Source organism: Macrotis lagotis, chromosome 6, assembly GCF_037893015.1.
Source record: "Macrotis lagotis isolate mMagLag1 chromosome 6, bilby.v1.9.chrom.fasta, whole genome shotgun sequence".
In the NCBI taxonomy this organism is placed as follows: domain Eukaryota; kingdom Metazoa; phylum Chordata; class Mammalia; order Peramelemorphia; family Peramelidae; genus Macrotis; species Macrotis lagotis.
In genome coordinates, this window is record NC_133663.1 from 128,542,405 (window position 1) to 128,561,250 (window position 18,846).

The 18,846-nt window shown below is 35.5% G+C and overlaps 1 protein-coding gene across 18 annotated transcripts in view; it reads left to right on the forward strand.

The window, feature by feature from the left end:
• Positions 1–18,846, forward strand: part of LMO7 (LIM domain 7) — a 252,717-nt gene that overhangs the window by 41,051 nt on the left and 192,820 nt on the right. The window lies entirely within an intron of this gene.

The window sequence follows — 18,846 nt, forward strand, 5'->3', positions numbered from 1 at the left end:
TTCACTTATTTTCAATTCTAACTCCCTACTGGCTCATTTCCTACTACTAACATGGTCTTATCATCCCTACTAGAAAAACACCTCACTGGATTCATCCATTCCTTCTATATTCCTGCTTCTCTTCTGCCCTTTGTGGCTAAATCCTCAAAAAGGCTGTCTACAATAAGGACCTCTCTTTCTTCTCAATTCTCTTAACCCCTTAGGATCTGACTTTCAACCTTATCATTCCACCAAAACTGCTCTCTCCAGTTATTAGTGATCCTAGTTGCTAAATCCATTGGTGTTTTCTCAATTCTCATTCTCCTTGACCTCTCTATAGTTTTGTTTTGTTTTTTTTAGGTTTTTGTAAGGCAAATGGGGTTAAGTGGCTTGCCCAAGGCCACGCAGCTAGGTAATTATTAAGTGTCTTAGACTGGATTTGAACCCAGGTACTCCTGACTCCAGGGCTGGTGCTTTATCCATTGCGCCACCTAACCACCACCTAGCTGCCCCCTCTCTATAGCTTTTGACATAATTGATTACTCTTTCCTCCTTGATACACCCATCTCTAGGCTTTCAAGACACCGCCTTCTCCTGGATTTCCTCCTACCTCTCTGACCATTCCATTGCCTCCAGATCATTCTGAGTCTTCTTCTCTTTTTCCTCTTTACTACTTCATTTGATAATCTTATCAGCTCCCATGGCTTTAATTACCATCTTATGTTGATGAATCTCACATCTTTTCTGCCCCCAAATCTCTGCTGACCTCCAGATTCATATCTACAATTATCTTTTGGGCTTCTCAAATTGGATATCCAGTAGACATCTTAAATCCAATATGTCAAAAATAGAACTTATTAGCTTTTCCTCACACCCTTTCACACTCTACCTTACTCTTACTTTAGAGGACAAAACCATCCTCCCAGTCCAGCAAGTTTGTAAAGTATGAGTCATCTGCATTTCCTCATTATCTCTCACCTCCCATATTCATGCTAAGGTCTTTTGATTGCACTCTTGCAACAACTCTGCAATATTCTCCCTTATATTTGATATATCACATCTTGATTATTGCAATAATCTGCTGGTGGGTTTTTCCGATTCATTTCTTCCTACTCTAATACATTCTCCATTTAGTAACTAAAGTGCTCTCAAATACTGTTATGATCATGTCATCTTCCTTCCCCTCATTCCTTAATAATCTCTAGTGACTTTTTATTATCTGCAAAATAAAGTACAAAATATTCTTTTTGGTGTTGAAACACCTTCATAACTTAACCCTCTCCTACCCTTTTAGTTTTCTCTTACTCTCTTGTTTTTTAGTCTTACACTTTACTCTCCAATATGTACTCCTTAATCTAGTGACACTGGTCTCTTGACTATTCCACAAGCAAGACATTCTATCTCCTTGCTCCTTACATTTTCTCTAGATGACTTCCATTCCTAGGATGTAATCCTTCCTCTGCTTGGACTACTGATGTCTCTGGCTTCCTTTAAGTTCTCAGCAAGCCTAACCCTTCTATATTCCAGTGTATTCCCTTCTTTTAATTATTTCCTATTTATCTTACAGAGCAGCTAGGTGGTGCAGTGGTTAGAGTACTGGCCATGATTTGTGATTTCAGATCTGAGCAATGCACCCTTCTCAGGATTCAAGTTATTATTGTAAAAGTAGCTTTTATCCTCTTTCATCTTTGCTTCTCTGTAAGTCATTGTCTTTCTTGGCATCAAGTCTGACCTCAGATAATTACTAATTGGATGACCTTGGCCAAGTTACTTCACCCTGTCTGCTTCAGTTTCTCATCTGAAAAATGAGTTGTTGAAGAAATAAATGGCAACTAAGTAAGTATCCTTGCCAAGAAAACCCTAAATGGAATCACAAAGAGTTTGACATGATTGAAAAATGCTTCTACAACATTTATATTTTATATAGCTTGGCTTATTTTTGTCTTATGTTGACTCCATATATTCTTCTGGAGGCAGGGACTATCTTTTGTATCTTTCTGTATCCTCAGAACTTAGCATAGTGCCTGATACATAGTAATAAATGTTTATTGAATTGAATTGAACTTAGAAACATTTTCTTGAATTTTTATTGGCAAGTTATTTGCTAGAAGATAACTTGGATTTGTTGTTATTTAGTCATTCAGGACTCCTCCTGTGCTCTATTCATTGAACTACCAGCTTCCTCAGACTTGCATTAATTAATTAATTAGGTTTATACACACACATAAATAGACACATTGTTATTTCATTTATGACTCATCAAAACATCATCTTTATAGAGAAAGAGGCATACAGAATTATCTTCAGATTTAGAATGTTTAATTCAATATATATATGTTTATATATATATATTTTTTAGATTGGGTTAAAAGTAAAGGTGGAATTGTTGTTGGCCCTCTGAGATTATATAATGAAAATTTTATTACCTTTTTTCAATAAGTAAAGCTTCCAAATTGATATTTCTAGAGGACAAGAGAACAGATTAACCAAATCACTAGGCTCCTTCAGAAACTGTAGTGAGTCTCTAATACCTCTAGGATAAAATATAAACTCCTTTGACATTTAAAACCCTTCATAATGTTGCCAGTCTACCTTTCCAGGCTTCTGTCATTTTATTCTCCATCATATTCTCAATAGCCCAGCCAAACTAGCCTGCTTGCTGTTTGCTGTTTAGGTTATTCCATCTCTGGAATAGATGAATGAAATTTATATTCTAATGAGGGAGACAACACATGAAATGTTAGAGTTGCACATCAAGTGAAACTTTCCATTGTCCTTAAGGTTCAGTGACATAGCAAATGATAATTCTCTTCTTTACTGTCATTTCCATTGGTAAAATCCTTCATTTTTTTATGCTGAACCATTTGACAGGAAGTTAGTCTGGTGGTTTGGGAGGCATTATTTTCCTAAGATTCTTTCAAGGTCCTGGGCAGGGGGAAAATGGTGGTGGTGGTGGTGGTAGTGGTTTGACTTGATTGTGTACATGCTGCTGCTTCCTATTTCTCCATCAGGGTCCTTTTGTACAGGCACTATCCCATGTCTCAAATTCACTCTTTCCTTTCCTTCTTACTAGAATTCCTAACTTTGGAATGCAGTAGAAGTGCTTTATCATATACAAGGATCTTTCCAAATCCCTCCCGGAAAGCATCTAGTTTCTCTTTTTACCAAAATTTTTTCAAACATACACTCTCATATGTTCATATTTTTTCCATTACAATGGATCATAATCTCCTAAAGGTCTTTTATAACTTATTTTATTTTGAACTTAAACAAAACAAGCATAGTAGAATAGAAAAAAGATGATTGTACATGAAATTGCAAATCTATTATGTACAACTGCTATTCCTTTTTCAATATAATAAAGTTATCATGTAACTTTTTTTCTTTTTTCCTTCTCTCCCCTCCACATCCTAGAGATGGCTACAATTAGATGCAAATATGTATATCTGTAAAACTGTTTTATACATAATTCTATTTATTAGTTCTTTCTCTAGCTGAAGAACTTAGCACAATAGTTATTGCCTGTAAAATGAATAAATGAAGCATCATTTTTGGCTTTGATAATAAAATCAAAGCAAAGAAATCAGTTGATTTCTTCTGTGAATTTTGTGGTCACAACTTCAAGAATAAAAAATAATCCTGAGAAAAAGTAATAAGCAATGTAATTAGCTTCATTTTATGCTTTTAATTGTATATATTTTGCATAATTATGTCTTTCATACATGTTTAATTCTTTACATATAGGTTTGTTTTATTTTAATGATAAATAAAATTTCTACCTGTAGAGGAATTTAATAACTCACATATAAGGTGTGTGTGTGTGTGTGTGTGTGTGTTAGTGTTTGTGTGTACATTTATACACTATACAATTCCATTTTATTGGTAAAGAATTTAGATATTTTACCAGTCTGCAGTATAATATGCTTTGGATGAGAATTTTATACCACTGGATGAGAGATCCAAGAGACATGGTACCTCCAGTACAGAAGCTGAGAAAATTTGCATAAATTGGCCAGTGGGCATAATTTATACAATGTTGCTTTAGAAATTTTCGTACTTTTCCACTAAGACAGTGAACATTTTAATGAATAATGTTGTTCTTGAAAATATTGATTAAAATGCTTTTATATTAAGTGTGTGCCTGAAGCTCATTTGCAATTCACTGTATATATAGAATGAAATTATTTTTTAAACACATAAAGTAACTGAGTTAAATACTTGGAAAATTAGATAAAATTAATTCATGCTTAGAAGATGGTCTCTATATTATATTAACTTTATTAACTTGCTGTATTTACTTGCAATATTCCAAAGATCTTAGTGTAGTTTTAAATTATTTTTTAAAAACTGCATGAAGACTTTTGGGATATCCTTATAAATAGGGTTGCTCAGGGTAAATTCATAGTTTCTCAATAATAAGAGCATAAAAAAGGCAGAAGAAGAATGAACTTGTCTCTCCTGCAAATATTAGATCTGTGCCTTTGTCAAACTTTCCCCTTTGAGAAAAAGTTACACCCAATACCTCCAAATCCCCAGAGTTGCTAAGCTTATCCAATAAGAATTACTCCCTTCTTAGTCAAGTGACAGTCTGCTGAGAGAAAGGGAACCTCTGAATGGCTGTGGTGAAATGTAATACCAGGGAGTGAATTGTGCTTTGGGTGATGGATGTATTGTTGTTTGTGTATGCTCCTTCTCTTTCTATTAATCCAGGCCAGAATTTGACCACACCTAAAGATTAGGTTTGTTCTCCATTGGAAACTTCTCTTATTTGATGCATTCCACAAGTTCAACCAGTAGAATGTGAAATTCAAACCTTGTTTTATCAGATAACAGATGAGAGACCTTTCCATTATTAACATGACTGAGAAAGCATAGTGGATTGAGTAAAAGAGTGGGCCTTGAAGCCAAAAAGACCTGGGTTTAAGTGCTACCTCTGACAAGCCCTGGCCAAGTGACTTATATCCAATGTGACCTGATCTAGGTCAGTGATGTCAAACTCAAATAGGAATGAGAATCACTAAATCATATACACAGATTCTTATGGGTGCTTTTGATTTAGAAAATTGAGTATCTATAACTCACATATAAGGGATGTGTTTGATATTATCTATTTTTTTGGTATTTTATTTATTTTGTTAAATATTTCCCAATTAAATTTCAATCTGTTTCTAGCCACACTGGTAAGTGTTGTGGGCCCATGAGTGTTTGACATCTCTGATATAGGTAACAATATAAAATTAGACATTGTAAAGAAGACGCTGTCCTCTGTTGGTAGAGGAATTTTCTTCACTTGGAATTTCCTTGTTATCAATGAAAGTACAGGTCTCTTTTGTATTCTTTCTTACTACCTTACCAAGAGTGAAGCCTCAGAGTGAAAAAATGCAAGAAAACCTTTGTACACTTTCCCCACTTTCCAATTCTAGGTTGGTATTTAGTAACACATTTCTACAAAAGTAGGGTAACAATCCTCAGGATACTACATGTAAGACTTTTTTGGAGCATCATCTGTCTACTGGGTATTTTTAATTGCAACTTGAGACTATACCTTTAAATTCATAATTGAAGTTTTGAATTTGAAGTTCTGTGCAGCTTTGGTGGCCTTTGGATCATACCTCATGCCATCTCAGGTATTAATCCTGGTGTGGTTGCTTGGCTCTACCACCTTTGACTGAGTTAATGAAAAGACTATAGGGCACAAGTTTAATTCAAGATGTCATAAAAATGAAAATTTCTTTCTCATTATGAACTTAATCAAACACCAACATTCTAATATACATGGATGAACAAAAAAAAAAAGAATTGCATATGAAGTCATGACTTTCTGTTATATAGTTTTGTCTCTTAAAAGATAGTATAAAATATGATTAAGGCAGCTATAAGTTGTAGTGACTTGGAGTAAGGAAGTTCAAGTATTGCCTTAGTCACTCATTAGTTGTGTGACTCTGGACAAGTCAATTTTTTGTTTATCTCCATCACAGAGGGCATTATGGACAGTATCTGGTCCTGCCTGCAGGTGAATCAATGCTTCTTTTGTGGGATTGTATTTCAGCATGGGAGGTTACATATAAAAAGAGAGGGGAGCAGTAATAAATTTGGATTAAATCAAGACTGTGATCTCAGGAAGAGAAAAATCTACAGGGGAGTGGGAGAAAACTTGAAAAGGGGAAGAAGGTAAGAATTTGCCTTACTTGGGAGGTGGGAAAGGGTTCTACTATGCTCTTATGAGTGAAAAGAGATGATGGAATAGAGGGGGTGGGGAGAAGACCTAACATATGATGAGACCTGGGAGATTTGGTAGTTGGAAAAATTAGCTTATACTGGGAGGGGAGGAATCTTTGGTGGCAACTTACAACTGAGGAGTGGGAGAGCAGGGACATAGCAGGGAGATTTTTCAGGCAAATGTAGGAAAAAAAGTCAAAAGATCAATGATAGGTTGCATAATTGGGGATGTGATGAGGAAGAACCTTGAGGTAGTTAGAGTTCTCTCTTCCACCTGCAGTAATTGGCAAAGTTCTAGAAGTGAGGCATAATAGAAAAGGGAAATACTCTCTTATAAAGCAGTGGCAGAAAGCACTTAGTGGGGGTGAATCTAGAATGAATACCTTGGAAGCCTTGACAACATGAAGAATACAGAGAAAAGAGAGAAAACAGATACAGTGGTCATAAATCAGAGAATATGCGGTCCATAGTAAGCAGAAAGAATGGGATATTGAAGAAAGTGAGAGAATTCCTTTTTTGAAAAGGGAGTACAAAAATGAAATTTAAAAACCGAGTAACAGGAATAGCTGAGGGGGAGGAGAAGAAGGAACAAAACATGAGAAGAGTGGATCTAGGGAAAGGGGAGGAGAGTCAGTGGTGATAGAGCCACTTAAAAAAAGATTTCTTTTTGATTGAAGGAGCATAATACTGTGTCTACAGCAGAAGAGGGAACTTGAAACTAAAGAATTTCTATACAGACTACCTTAATGCCTGTAGAAAAGAGAGTCAAACAGAAAAGAAATCTTTATATCAATTTCCCTTGATAAAGGGTTTGGTTTCTAAGATACATGAACTATACATACATGTGTATCTACATATCTACATACACATTTATACTCTGATAGCCATTCTCCAATAGATAAAAGACAAAAACATTTTTCAAAAGAGGAACTCTAAAATATTCATAATTACATGAAAGAATGCTCCAAATCACTACTAATAAATAAATTCAGATCAAAATAACCCTGAGTTTTATCTTAAACTCTACAAATTGACAAAAATGACAAAAATAGCACTAGTATTAGAGAGGTTATAGAAGAATAAGCACGTTAATACACTGTTGGTAGAGCTGTGAAATGACACAACCATTTTGGAAAACAATTTGGAATTATGCAAATAAAATGTCTAAATGTTCATGCCATTTGAACCAGAGATTCCATTACTGAATTTATTCTTCCATGAGACTACTGAGAAAAGCCTCCATATTATCCAAAATATTTATAGCAGAATTTTTGTGATAGTTAAGAATTGAATTAAGATAGACATCTATCATTTGGGGGAATGACTAAATAAATTGTGGAACATGAACATAATAGAATATTGCTCTGCTGAAAAAATGCTGTGTGTGTGTGGTAAAAGCATAAAAATATTTAAAGATCTATATGAATTGATGAAGAGTCATGTAAAACAGAGCCAAGAAAACAGTTACAGCACTGAATCAAAGGAACAATCATATATTAAAATAATAAAAAATAAATGTAACAAAATTATAGCATAACAATTAAATGAGATTCAAATGAAGAGATTAGAATCACTTTATAGAGGTGAGGTCAAATGTTTTCAGATTTTTTCTATGTATTAGTTGTGCTTTCTTTTTTTTCTTCTCCAAAAATATTAATTTTCATATGACATGACTCTTAAGATAGAGGAGGGAAGGAATACTTGGGATATTATGGTGCTGTAAGAAGCAGAATCAATAGCAACTTAGAAAAAAAATGGTAGAAACTTTAGAGGAGACACATCTTTCAGTCCATTTTAGGGGTCTTAGGCACAATTTGTTCTAAATCTAATATTTTAGAAGAATACACTGGGAAGATTTGAAAGAAAAGTTGCATAAGATCCCATTCCCTGAGATATTTCATAGTTGAAATCAGTTCAACAGGCAAGGGAAATCCTCTTAAGCAAAGTTATATGGACACAAATAATTCCAATATGCAAAGAATGGGAGACAGATATAGCTAAAATATGAACTAATAAACCAGCTCAAAAAAAAAGGTATACAGGAGCTAGAATCAAGAATAGGTATCTTAAGAGTGCATGTAAAATGGCAGCATGAACCTATAAGATTATCAGGAACAGTAATGGAAAGGATGTGCTGAGTTTTCTCAGAATGAATAGGACAATAAAAATGGTTTAGGGGTAAATGGGAAAATTGCAATAAGAGAAAGAAGTCAGAACTATTCACTTCTCATTTTGCTTATATTTTCTCCATCAAGGTAAATTATTTTCAGATTGGTATTAAATAGAAATGATTAAGAGAGAATTGAATTCTCAGGATAAGTGAAAAGTTCAGACTTTATCTTTTGAAAAGTACCATATCAATGTCTGTGTGAAAAATCAGTATGTGTCCTCCTTCCAAACCTAGAGTCTCTTACAAGAAAGTGATGATTTTTTTATTGAGAACACCACTACTCTCCCATTTAGTCCAGTTTATAACTTTGAATTAGTCAACAAGCATTTATTTATCAGTGCTATTATGTCTTAAAAACAGTGCTAAGTTTTGGAGATAAAAAGAAAAGTAAAAAACATGGTTCCTGCTCTCTAAGAGCTTACATTCTAATTGGGGAGACAACTTGCAAACAATATTTACATGTAAGATGTATATATAGAGAGTAGTTTGAGCTAGGTGGTGAGGTGAATAGAGCATTGACCCTGGAGTCAGGACAGCATGAGTTCAAATCTGGTCTCAGACACTTAATAGTTACCTAGATGTGTGAACTTGGGCAAGTCACTTAATTTCATTGCCTTGCAAAAACAAAAAAAAAGAAAAGAAAATAGTTGGAAGGTCATTTCAAAGGAAAGGTGGGATAGAGGAGGCACAGGACTCCTGTAGAAGGTAGGATATTAGTGGTATCTTGAAGAAAACCAGGAAAATCAGTAGGCAGCAGTGAGGAGAGAGCATTCTAAGCATGAAATTATGTTATTTGAAAAGCAAGGGGTGAGGAGATAGAGAATCTTATGCGACAAACAGCCAAAAGGTCTTTGTAATTAGACCATAGGGTGCAGGAGCATAAAGTGTAAAAGACAGTAAAAATAGGAAGTTGTCAAGTAATAAAGGGCTTCACAAGTCCAACTATGAGCCAGTTTAGGTTGATTAAGACCAAATCATGCTAGATTAACCTCATTTCTTTCTTTCTTTTTTTTGATGGGTTATTAGAACAGTAAACTAGAGAATATAGTATGTCTGGGTTTGAACTGGACATTTGACAAAGCTCTATTACTATCCTTGTGGAAAACACAGATAGAAAATACTATAGTTCAAAAAGTCAATTTTGAATGTTAAATAACCAGCTCTTTGAAACCTGTTGATATGTTAGCCTGAAAGGATATTTTTATCATAGTCTATGAATTTGGGAAGGAAGGTTGGAAGTAGAAGATGATAAAATTATATATATTGAATAAGACAATATAAAAGAGGTATTACAGTGACATATTTCAGATAGCTGTCTGAAAATGACAAGAAGTATTGGAGTATGGAAGAAGGGATAATAAAGGAGATTGAGAGATCATAGAGTGCTTACAGAATCATCCAGAGTTGAAAAAAGATCTCTGTATGGTACAAAAGAGCATGCTCATAATAATGGACCAAGTTACAAAACTGTTAGAAGTTAGAGGGCAGCTAGCTGGGAAGGGCAGCTAGGTAGCTCAGTGGATAGAGCACAGTCCTGGAGTCAGGAGGACCTGAATTCAAATCTGGCCTCAGAAACTTAATAATTACCAAGCTGTGTAAACTTGGGCAAGTTGCTTAATCCCATTGCATTGCAAAAGCAAAAAAAAAAAAAAAAAAGCAACAAAACTGTTGGAGTTGATCTATTAAAGGAATTGAAAGATTAGGAAGGGGATCTCAGAAATGAGATTTATTTTTTGGAAGGGTTATTTCCATAGTATATTTTATATAGTTTTCAGCAATTGGCAATGAGAATGATGATTTCTCCTTTGAGCCCTACAGTTGCTATGTACATAGTTGGTACTGTGAGGATGAATAGATATTTGCTTCTATTCCTAGAATGTAAAAAATCTTGAACAACTAGGATTCTGTGCAGTATCGTGGAAAGAATGCTAGACTAAGAGAATGTTATTGGATGTGAATTCTATTCCTGATTTTGACTCTTGCTGTGTGTGGCCTTGAATATCTGGTGTGACTTAATATCCCTGGGTCTCAGCTTCCTTTTTTTTGTAAAATGAAGGAATTGGCCTATATAATCTCATTAGGTCCCTGCCAACTTCTCTTTTGTTAACCTATGATATTTCTGAAGGTATTTCAAAAATATATATGTATCATTATTTTCTTCTTTTTTATATTTTAAACTTTTTTTTGGTTATGAATATGATAGACAACAAAATGCATACTTTTCCCCATGCAGATGACAGCAGAGGCTTATGTATGGAATCATCAATCTATTATATTCAGTTTATTTTAATTAGTATTTATTAAATTCAGTAGGGTAATAGCAATACTTCTGCGCTAATATCTATGTGACCTTCAATATCTTTTTTTTTTTTTTTTTTTTAGATTTTGCAAGGCAATGGGGTTAAGCAGCTTGCCCAAGGCCACATGGCTAGGTAATCATTAAGTGTCTGAGGTCAGATTTGAACCCAGGTACTCCTGACTCCAAGGCCAGTGCTCTGTCCACTGCACTACCTAGCCGCCCCCCTTCAATATCTTTTTAAGATCTTTCTTTTCTTGAATTATATTTCTGCCTTATTTTTCCAATTCCCATCCTCACCCCAGTTCTATCTCTAGTTTTCCTCTGCTTACCTCCTCCCTATAAAAAATAAGTATTGACTAAAACAAAACAAAACAAATAAGCAGGGACAGCTAGGTGTTAAGTGAATAGAGTATGGATTCTGGGGTTAGGAGGATCTGAGTTCAAATATGGCCTCTCATACTTACTAGTTCTGTGACCCTGGGCAAGTCACTCAAACCTTGTTTGCCTCATCTTTAAAATAAGTTGGAGAAGGAAATGGCAGACAATTCCAGTATCTTTGCCAAGAAAATCCAGATGAAGTCAAATAGAGTGACTAAACAACATAGAAAAAAACAAAAGAAAAAGCAAATTCACATCTTGGTTAAGTAGGGGAAAATATATGCTTCAATCTGCAGACACTACCTTTCTGCAAGGATTTTGGAAGCATTCTTCATTTTCATCCTTAGGGAGTTGCAATTGGCCATTGCATTGATTAGAGTTTTAAGTTTTCCAAAATTATTTATCGTTAATTTTTTTAAATAACAATTGAATGCTGGATACTGGTGGCTACATATTCTTCCACTAAAGATTTTCAGCTTTAAATCCATACATACTGGGTGATCAAATTTAGTACAGGTGGAGAGGGGGGAAGGAAGATCAGGTTTCTTTGACAAATTATTTCTATCTATTTTCATTCTTACTTTGGACCCTTGAGGTCAAATCACTTAAAACTTTAGATTGTATCTGGTCTAAGGCTTTCCCTAAAAAGAGAAGTTGGAAGATATCTAGTGTAATAAAATAAATCAAGTATAAGAATGTTATTTATTTCTTCTATACAATCACAAGTATGTATTGACTGAAACAAAATAAGACAATAACATAAGAGCTCTTAAGGGTAAGCTTTTTACTAACAGCAGGGCTCTCTTGCAAGCTTGGTTTTGAATCCTTATAGCTTAACATAGTAGATGGCACATAGTAAGTGCTTAAATCAATTATTCAGTCAGTCTCAGGCAGTTGAGACTTAAACATTGGAACATGAAGCAATTTTTGGGACTGCTAAATTGACGCTTCACATTGCATCCCTCTAGATTGTCTGAACAATTTCTCCCAGATTCATATATTCTGGTGAAACTGAGCAGGAGTTGGTTCCCCTCCATGCCCCGCCCCCCCAAAAAAAACATTGGTATAGTTGTTAATGGTTCCTCTTGCAATTCAGTCATTTCTGAGGATATAGTATCTCTAGATCTCTTGAACTCGTGAAGTTTCCTTTAAGGTTGAAAAAAATCTATCTCAGGGTCACTGCTGAGTCACCTATACTTAGGAAAGAAACCCAAGTCAAGCCTGTGCTCAGAATTTTCCAGGTAGAGTTAACTGCCACATGTTTTAGTTGTCATGATGTTGGGTTGGGTATATATAGGACAGTTAGAATAAAGATTCAGAGGGGGATCTCTCTCACTCTTCCAGAGGATGTGGCTTGGCTGGTCGTAAATTGTCTTGATTCTCTTGTTATACAACAGCTGTTATGTTTAGAATTAAGGTAAATTAAAGCACTATGTTCCAAGTGCAATCAATTTATTAGTAAAGCATAGACCCTGAATAAGTGTCTTTTATTAGTTTTGGGGAGTACAGAGCAAATAATAACATGTTGTAGGGAGGATTAAAAGAGCTCAATATCATGAATAGCAAAATCAGTATTATTAGTTATAGAGCTGAGGAATGGGAGACAATATGACTGGTTGGAAATTGGGAATGAGAGGCAAGTAAAGACCTCCTTCCCTCCTGTAGTTAAGAAATCTCCATTGTTTGAGTCTAGCTGCAATCTTCAAGGGCAGAGATAGCAAACCAGACTTCTGTGGATAACAAACCAGACATTCTTGAAGTATAGCTTGGTAGTGTGAAGATGTTCACCTGCATTCTTCAAAGATAATAGAATTCTTTGACACAAGAATAAAACAGTGATTACCAGGAAAACTGGATTTCTAAACTTAATTCTTCATGGACCAGTTAAATTCTGAACTGTTTGGAGCGACAGGCAATTACAGGATAAATTGATTATAAATGGGATCAATTTAAAAAAGATACAGAATTAGTTTATTTCATTTGGCAGATGGGGAGTGTTAGGACAAGGATGGGGAGCAATGAAAATTATCTATTTGTTACATTCATAAATAAATATTTTTTAAGATGGATAAGATTCTAAACAATGTAAATTTATGGATATTACAGATAATTCAAAAGTTATTTTTTATAAAGAAAATGTAAGAAATCAGAGGTTTTTTCTTTTTTTCAATAATAAAAGAAATATTGCAGTACATATAAAGGTATGGCCTAACCATTGTTGTTAGTGTTAACTTTGTTGTGCTAACCTTTTTCATAATCATATGGGTGTATATATATATCAGTTGATCAAGTATAGAATCTTTCTTTAGTTTTTGAGTAGAAAAATGAAAGATTTGTATTTAGCCAAGTTAAGTGCCTACTCTACATACATGTTAGCATCCTAGGGACTGTCGTATTCAAAGAATATCAAGACATGATAAATACCCCCATTGAGTTGTAGGGGAGATAAATAACTGCTTCCATTATTGCATTTTCATAGTCTACCTTGTCTTTCAAAGGGCTTTGGTAGTTCAATGACAGAATAGATTGATTCTGGCTGAGAAGATCATACAAGATTTTATATAAATTCTGTTAGACTTAGAAAAATTGATATGTACCACAAATTTCATTAAAATTATTATTTGTCATATAGGATAACTCTTGGGGACATAGAGAAGAGGGAAACATAGGCTATTATTCCTGGTCAAATAAACAGAAAACATCAATAGAATTATTTAAAAATACTTTTATATTGCAACAGTTGGGAGTTTGCCATGAGTAGTATGTAGAAAGCTTTTTCAAAGGTGGTCCAAGAAGCATTCTGAAACTCTAAGTTATTATTTTTTTTTGAAAGGCAGTGGAGTTAAGTGGCTTGCCCAAGGCCACACAGCTAGGTAATTATTAACTGTCTGAGGCTGGATTTGAACTCAGGTACTCCTGATTCCAAGGCTGGTTCTCTATCCTTCTGATTCCAAGGCTGGTTCTCTATCCACTTAGCTGCTTCCCTGAAACACTAAGTTATGAGAATTTTAGACATCTGGAAAAATGACATGAATCTGCTGAAGGTCTGTTTTGAGGATTTGTGTGTTCTGTTTTGTATGTAGCAATATCTTTCCATCGCAGCTGTGAAAGAAATATAAAATTTAGTATTGCTAGAGTCTGTATCTTGACTATTTGACAACCACCTATCTGGCTTAGAAATACAATGTGTTTGGCTAAAAGTGAAATTTTAACATGGGAGTTACTGAACAAGCCATCCATCTTTAACTGTACCACGTTCTGGAATATCAGTTTTGTTCCCAAAGTTCCACCATTATTATTAGTCTTACATGGCACAAGTTGATCATTGTCCTGACCAAAGCACTTATTAACAATACCCACATGCATGCGTTGTTGCTAGGAGCAGTGCAAATACAGATGAGTAAATAAAGGCAACAGTTTTTGACTTTTTTATGTCATATTCCTCTTTGTTCTATTATTAGTTTGTTTCGGAAATTACAGGCATTTATTGTGTGGCCATTAAGAAAGTCATCAACATTTCATATCATCTTTGTGATTTGCCATTGTCCCTGGTGGCCATCTGGCACACCTACAGGCTATGTTGATGATTATTTCATGTAGCTTTCCACTGTTCTCATTGCTACTTGCACAGAATCAATTGTCTTCAAACACCAGCTCTCCTCTCTCTTCAAAGAAAACCTCTGCTCTGGGATGACTGATAAAAATTATATTTGTTGTTCTCAGTGGGAGGAAGCAAGTAATAGTCACTTTTGGCTACAGGCTTCTCAGTCTTTCTTCAAACTCTAATTAGGTCAGTAACATATCTGTCAGAGTTTCATACATTGCTTTTTCCAGAGTGTTTGCCTTGCATGTTGTCTGTGGGTGTTTTTCTAATTGTGCTCTGGGCATCATTGCTGGCAAGGAATACCTTTTTTGTGAGTCCTTATGTGGCATCTTCTTTACATGAATAGGTCTCCCTTGGATCTTTAGACACTAAATTATCTCTTGCTCTCCTCTACCCATTTTCTTGTCTAACAAACCCTTGTTTTCATTCTTTTTCTTATCTTCCCCAGTCTTACTTCTGAATGCTATTCAAGCTAAGCCCTATGCCTATTGTCGCTTTTCAGCTCTACCATTAGTCATTTTTCTACTCTTTCAAAACACAACTTAAAAATATCTCACTTAAATATAAACCAAATATTTTTTGAGCATCTGTAATGGTAGTGCTTTGTCAAGAGTTTAATTAGGGAAGCAGGATTAAAAAAAGAGATATTTTTCATGCTCTTTAGGAGTAAAATTAAGTCGAGAATGGATGATAAATGTCAATGACTACAATACAAGGCAATCTTATGATTGAATGAATATTAAATAGTTCAAACAGTAAGAGTTGTGGAAGCTGAAAAGGAGACATCCCACTTCAAAGAGGAGACATTGGACCTTTTAAGAATAATGGTTTTTTGAGAAGGGCAGAGCCAAGATGGCATACTGAGGACAGTAATTCCCAGAAACTTGGCCCCCCCAAAACCTCTAAAAGCCATCAAATTATGACTTTAGCCAAAATTTAGAGGGACAGAACCCACAGAAAGAATGAGTGATACAATTATGCAGTCCAAGACAAGAAGACTCATGGGAAATGCCTGTTTTACTGGGACCTAGGGATGAAAAGAACCACAGCACAGCCAGGCTGCATTCACACTGGCCTGCCAGAGCAAACTAGCTCCAGCCTTCCAGGAACAGCCTTCAGGGCTCTAGAGTCTGTGGTAGAGGGGGCAGTTTTCAGACCTCTTGGTCCAGGGATCACTGGAAATGGCTTGAAGGGGCAGTGAAGGAACTCCGCCACACCAGAGTAAGCTCAGAGCCTGAGTCAGCACTATTGGAGCAACCCTGTCACCAGAACCTGCAGAGCCAGCCAACACTTTCAGAGTACTCAGTCCACAGAAGGTAAGGGGATAGGGAGAGACTGCAGAAGTGTATCTGCTAACCTTGGGTCAGGACTCTGCTGTTTTCCTACACTCAGTTCCAGGTCTACGTCTAGGGCCCCATACTACCATAGAGGAGCAGGGACCCTCCTCACAGCTTCAGGGAAGAAGAGTGTATTTCTGGTCATCCACAGACCAGAGAACAGGCAAGAGAGCAGTCAGAATCTCTCATAAGACCTTGAAGGAATTGGAGTCCCAAGGGGTGTATCCCAAAAAAATTCCCCCACAAGCTTTGGAAGTGTGGTAATTCAGTCATAGACCGAAGAAATAAGCACACAACAGAAAAAAAGGAACCTGACCATAGAAATTACTTTGGTCCCATGGAGGATCAAAATACACATTCAGAAGATGACAAAGTAGAAGCTTCTATATCCAGAGCTTCCAAGAGAAATAGGAAATAGGCTCAGGCTATGGACGAGCTCAGAAAAGACTTTGAAAAGAAAGTAAGGGAAGTAGAGGAAAAACTGGGAAGAGAAATGAGAGTGATGCAGGTAAATCATGAAAATATGTTAAAACCAGATTAGGCCAAATGGAAAAAGCAACCCAAAAGGCAAATGAGGTAAAGAATGCCTTAAAAAAACAGAATTGGTGAATAAAGCACTGGTCTTGGAGTCAGGAGTACCTGGGTTCAAATCTGGTCTCAGACACTTAATAATTACCTAGCTGTGTGGCCTTGGGCAAGCCACTTAACCCCATTTGCCTTGAGAAAAAAACCTAAAAAAAATCCTAAAAAACCCTAGAATTGGCCAATTGGAAAAGGAAATAAAAAAGCTCTCTGAAGAAAATAAGTCCTTCAAATGTAGAATGGAGTTAATGGAAGTTGATGACTTTGTGAGAAATCAAGAAACAATAAAATAATGCCAAAAGAATGGAAAGTTAGAAGAAAATGTAAAATATCTCATTTGAAAAGCAACTGACCTGGAAAACAGATCCAGAAGAGACATTTTAACAATTATTGGGCCACCTGAAAGTCATGCATGACCAGGAAAAGAGCCTTGGCTTCATTTTTCAAAAAATATACAGCAAAATTGACTTGAGATACCAGAAGCAGAGAATAAAATAGACATTGAGAGAATCCACAAATCATCTCCTGAAAGAGATCCCCTCCCTGCTAAAAAAATTCCCAGGAATATTGTAGCCAAATTCTAAAACTCCCAAGTCAAAGAGAAAATACTACAAGCTGCCAGAAACAAACAATTCAACTACCATGGAACTATAGTCAGGATTACACAGAATTTGGCAGCATCTACATTAAGGGCTCACAGGGCTTGGAATATGATATTTTGGAAGGCAAATGAGCTTGATTTACAACTGAGAATCAACTACTCAGGAAAATTTAACATCCTCTTTTAGGGGAAATGATGGACATTCAATGAAACAGGGGACTTTCAAACTTTCCTGTTGACCAGAGCTGAACAATAAATTTGATCTCCAAGTACAGGACTCAGATGAAGCATAGAGAGGGTGGATGGGAAGGACTAATTATGAGAAGTTTAATGATGTTGAACTGCATGTATTCCTGCAGGGGAAGATGATCATGTTAATACTCAAATGAACCTTCATAGTTAAAAGAGCAGTTAGATGGAGCATATATAGACAAGGTATATGAGGGAGTTAATATAGTGGTATAATATAGTATAAGGATGGAGTCAATAGGTGATAAAGGAAAGTACTGGGAGAAAGGGTAGGGAGAGGTAGAAAGGGCTAAGATATTTCACATAAAAGAGTCAAGAAAAAGCTTTTGCAATGGAGTGGAGGGGGAATGAATGAGCCTTCATTCTCATCAGAAATGGCTCAGTGAAGGAAAATAAAAACCATACGCACTCAATAGAGTATAGAAATCTCTTACCCTAGGGAAACATGAGAGGAAAAGGAATGGAACAAGGGGGATGGGGGGAGGGAGAGGGTGGGGTATGTTATAAAGGAAAGGGAAGATCATGGGAAAGGGTAGTTAGATACAACACACTTCTGAGGAGGGACAGGGTGAAAGGAGAAAGAAAACAGAATAAATGGGAGTGGGGAGGAATAGAATGGAGGGAAATACAGCTAGCAATAGTAATAGCAACTTCTCTGGTGGACTTATGACAAAGAATGCAACTCATCCCAAGGCAGAGCCAATGAAAATCTGAATACAGACTGAAGTACACTTTTTTCTTTTGAGCTTTCTCTATATTTTTTTTGGGAGGGGGATTTATGTTTATTATCACAATAAAGTTATTGTAATATAAAATAAATATATATTTAATATAATATAATATTTGCAATAATATAATACTTATTACAGTATAATATATTTAATATGTATATTTAATATAATATGGAAATAAAAGAAAAAAGAATAATAGGTTTTTTAGATAGAGAGAAAGGCATTTCAATTGGAGTTGGGAGGATTTGGTGGGAAAGAAATATGAATGAAGTCTTAGAATTAGAAAAATGCAAGGTATCTTTAAAAATACCTTCAGTCAAATGAGTCTTCTCTTTGTTCCTCATGCGTGTCTTCTACTCTCATTCTCTGTACTTTGACACTGGTCATCCTTCCTATTCATTCTCTATCCCTATTCTTTTTTTTTTTTTGCTTTTATTTATTGTCTGAGGTTACTTTGATTTATTTTTTTTATTCTCATTTTGTACAAATATTTTTTACATTAATAAAATATTCTTGTTTACAAGTAAACAAAATACCCCTCCCCCATGAATATAGATAGACTTGCTTGGGCGAAAAAAGTAAAGGGGAGAGGAAAAAAAATTAAAATTAAAAAAAATAATAGTAATAATTGTAGGTATGGCCAGATGGCCCAATGGATGAAGCACCAGCCCTGGAGCCACGAGCACCCGAGTCCATA